The sequence below is a fragment of the Aptenodytes forsteri genome, unplaced genomic scaffold (genome assembly GCF_000699145.1).
Source record: "Aptenodytes forsteri isolate BGI_AS27 unplaced genomic scaffold, ASM69914v1 Scaffold32, whole genome shotgun sequence".
Taxonomy (NCBI): domain Eukaryota; kingdom Metazoa; phylum Chordata; class Aves; order Sphenisciformes; family Spheniscidae; genus Aptenodytes; species Aptenodytes forsteri.
The window spans coordinates 2,038,327-2,042,827 of NW_008795138.1; the positions used below are offsets into that span (position 1 = coordinate 2,038,327).

General features: G+C 43.4%; 1 protein-coding gene across 1 annotated transcript in view; it reads right to left on the reverse strand.

Moving 5' to 3' along the window:
* Positions 1–4,501, reverse strand: part of GPC5 (glypican 5) — an 807,080-nt gene that overhangs the window by 777,734 nt on the left and 24,845 nt on the right. The gene's annotated exons all lie outside the window — the stretch shown is intronic.

Consider the following 4,501-nt stretch of genomic DNA (forward strand, 5'->3'; position numbering starts at 1 on the left):
TGCACATAGACAGAAAAAAAGCAGCAATAGAATAGATCCGGATCTCCATGTTGTTAAAATATGTAACACCTAAAACACTGCCTGTTTTCTTGAAGATGTTTTAAAACCAACAGAACTGGATTAACTCTTCGCACACATCACTCAGAGGAAAAGCAGTAAAACAATGAAAGTATACATAAGTATTGATTTAAAAAATATTTTTTCTGAATGCCAAATTAAGGGATAAGTGCTCTGTTCCCCTCGAAGACATCTTACATTTCCTATGACCATCACCACCTCCTTCTCACACATTAACCTTCCTTGTCATGATTGTACCTGCCCATAGGCCTCACAGGCCTTTTATATAATAAACCAGTCACAGCTGTGTTCTCCCAAAATGATGGCTGCTATGGATCTCTGTCCTGTGGTTTCTGAAGCTTATGATACTTAGATTCTCCCATGAATTTCCTTTTACAAAATTCCTTTGTTTTATGCTTAACAACCCATACTTAGTCAAAGGTCTGTTCTGAAGAGCTAGTGCCTAGACCAGGGATATGCTGGTCTGCTCTTAAGGAGTCTTGTACATACAGTGTCATGCTAAGAAAAAAATCTGCACTCAAAAGGCAATCCAGTAAGATAACATGGCTCTTCTAGCACTACTACAGTCAATTTCTGACTCTGTTTCTTTCTTAATGAACACAGTAACTTCAGTTATCATTAAAATCCATTCCAAGCTGAACAGCTAAGTTTTGCAAATCCTCCATTACTAAAGCCTACCAGAAGATGCCTCAACTGTACAGATGGACCAACTTGTGTATGTCTGGCTGTGTTTCACCAGTCAAACTATTACAGTGCTTGAAAGAGACATGCTTCTCAAGCATCAAAATAAATAAACAAATAAAGCCCCTCCAGTCTCTTCGTTATGTTTAAAAGTCATGTCTATTCTGAAGGGAACCCCAGCTAAGGGGTTTCTGTCCCTTTTGGACCCAGACTATGTAATGCAAGATGAAGCAACTTAAGACCTACAGAGGAGTTCACACAGTGGGTCTATCTCAGCTGGGTTAGGAGACACCAGACAGTACAAGAAGTTGCATGCTGGGCTTGCAATCTTAGCAGGGCAGAACAGGCCTGTGTCTGGTTTCCTATTTCATGAATGCCTAGGGAGCACTAGAGATCAGGAGCCCTGGCACCATGGCATGCTGGCATGGATTTGGCAGTTAACGCGGACTTGGCAGACGGGATGGAAAGGAACTGTGCAGGGGACTGCTGAAGCCAGGGCAGCGATGGCAGTGGCACACTACAGGAGGTGGCTGCCAGTACAGGGAACCTCCTTAGAAGTCAGAGCCAAGACTATGCACAGCTGCACCATAGCAGAGAGTCCTGGCACACAGCCTGCCGAACCGTGGGCAGCAGAGGAGGTAACCGAGTTACACAAGAGACCTTTATTGAGTCATCTGAACCCCACCCTTATGTTTAGGTATGTTAGCACTGCCAGATTTTGTGCAATCACCAATGATGTTATGGAAAGATTCACCTCCTCCAGTTCTGAACCCTTAAAATCATAAAACACCACAACAATATTAGCTATGGCTAAATCTAGGCTAAGTGTCCTGGCTCTCTCAGCCTTTCCTCATAGGAGAGATGTTCTAGTCCATTAGTCATCTTTGTGGCCCTTCACTGGACTTTCTCCAGTAGCTCTATATCTCTCCTGTACTGGGGAGCCCAGAACTAGATACAACTCCAGGTGTGGCTTCACCAGTGCTGAGTAGAGGGAAAGGATCACTGCCCTCAACCTGCCAGCAACACTCCTCCTAATGCAGTGCAGCACGCTGCTGGTGGTCTTTGTCACAAGGGCTCATTGTTGGCTCATGTTCAACTTGGTAGCCACCAGGACCCCCAGGTCCTTTCCTGCAAAGCTGATTTCCAGCTGGTCGGCCCCCAGCATGTCCTGGTGCATGGGATAACTCTTCCTCAGGTGCAGCACTTAGCATTTGCCTCTGTTGAACTTCATGAGGTTCCCATCAGCCCATTTCTCCAGCCTGTCCAGGTCCCTCTGGATGGCTGCAAAACCCTCTGGTGGATCAGCCACTCCTCCCAGTTTTGTGTCATCAGCAAAACTGATAAGGGTAAACTCTGTACCATCAGCCAGATCACTAATGAAGACGATGAGCAGGACTGGACCCAGTATTGACCCCCGGGGTACACTAGTTACTGGCCTCCAACTAGACTTCATGCCACTGATCACCACCCCTCTGGGCCTGGATGTTCAACCAGTTTTCAACCCGCCTCACTGTCGGCTCATCCAGCCCATACTGATCAGCTTCTCTGTATTCTTCCCAGGTTACTCATCCTTGCTTCCATCCTCTGTATACTTCCTTGCTGTGTGTGAATTTCACCAGAACTCCCTTTTCATCCACATAAGCCTCCTGGCATTTTTACCTGATTTCCTGCTGCTTGGGATGAACTGCTCCTGAGCTGGGAGGAGGTGATCCTTGAATATCAACCAGCTTTCTTGGGATGGCTTGCTTTCTCCCCTCCAGGGCCTTATCCCTTCATGTAACTCTATTTTTATTACAAGATACTATCCTGATTTGTGAAAAGGAGAAGATTTGAAATCAATATCCTGGCCACTAGCAGTTATTAAATATCCCAAGATTCTGTGCAAAAGTAGTTTTGTGAAAACTACTTCTCTCACCACATTCCTGCTGGAATATACATCCTTCTCATTAGATAATTCTCATTTTCCATTTAAATATAATGTATTTTTTCTCTATTATTTGAGTAGCAATCATTTTACCCAAAGAAATTATTACATTTCCATAATGCACAAAATTTATTATTGTGAAAGGGTCACTGCAAAACTCATGCTGCTTAGCCTGCTTTAAAGCTATCTCTGAAGTACTCGAAGACGTCTTAAATGGCCTTCTACCATCTTACCATCATGATATAATATACATGAACATAAAGGCAGATATCATATATCATCAGTCTTCAAGATGTTTTGATGAATTAAAATGAGAAGCCATTAAGAATTTGATCCCCAGAAATGCTAAATAATCTCACTTCCAAAAATGGTAATAAGGATGGCCAATTCCTTGCTGGATGGGGCTACCCTACTCAAGATCACATAGGCTACATACATTAGCAAGCTCTGTGGTGTAATAGGAACAGATCTACAGAGTGAAACAGTTGATCCAGTGTTCACACTACTTGATTTTTGGAGGACTTTATTTCAGACAAATTCTAGTTCCACAGATCCCATGCCCACTAGTAGCTGGAGAAAATTAGATGTAATCCTGAAAGGCATCTTTCAGTTTAGATTCATTTGTAAGGCGTCGAGCTTGTGAACTGTGCAACTGCTGAGTGATGCAAACCAAAGCAGAGTCCGTGAGGCCAGCTGGGAGAATCCCTTCAAAAGAGCTCTCTTAATTCAACCTAAATTGCTAATGTAAATGCATCCACACAAGACTACAGAGCAGACTTTCCGAGTTCTCCTGTCCCCTGTTCTAACAACCCAGCTTTACTTCCTTCTCTTCTCTCCAAGCAGAAATACAGCCAAGAACAGACATACCTATTCAGTTTAGGCACCCACATACTGAGGTAGTGTTGAAAAGTAGTTGGGTCTGTATCACTGTCCAGAATCCAGCTACACTTTTAGTTGCTTAACTCAAAGTTTAGGTAGGCCTTACACAGACTGTATTCCCCCCAGACTGACCAAATGACTTCTTAGTTCATGTAGGAAATCTATGGTATTACTAAGGATTGAACACTGTGGTCCAGTCTAGCACTTTATTGAAAGATAACTATTGTTCTAATACGGTATAATTTTAAAAGAATAATTACCAGGTTTCCAATCAAACTACTTAAAACTTACTAAAAAAACCCTGGCGCTGTATTAAGCTTATAGAATCACAGAATCATAGAGTCGTTTAGGTTGGAAAAGACCTTCAAGATCATCGAGTCCAACCATTAACCTAGCACTGTCAAGTCCACCACTAAACCATGTCCCTAAGCACCACATCTACATGTCTTTTAAAAACCTCCAAATAGATAGATAAATAGATGAAACCACTAATATACATACACTGATACATACAAATCCAAACATTAAGATGTATTCAGTCTGGAAACACACAAATTCTCTTCTTTAAATCTGGAAAGAGCCAGATGGGGATCCTCCTTGGGGTTATCAAGCAGTGTGAGAGAAAACACCTTCCACTACTCCTGTGAAAGCTCAGTCAACCACCCTCTGGCCTGGGATGTAAGAGTCTCAGGGCGGGAAGGAGAGCAGGCAGAAGAAACCTAGCTCTAGCTTAATCATCAAAACTCAGATAAGGGCAGAAAGACCTACTACATGATCTGGATGAGGGGATGGAGTGCACCCTCAGTAAGTTTGCAGACGACACCAAGTTGGGCGGGAGTGTTGATCTGCTCGAGGGTAGGAAGGCTCTGCAGAGGGACCTGGACAGGCTGGATCAATGGGCAGAGACCAACTGTATGAGGTTCAACAAGGCCAAGGGCC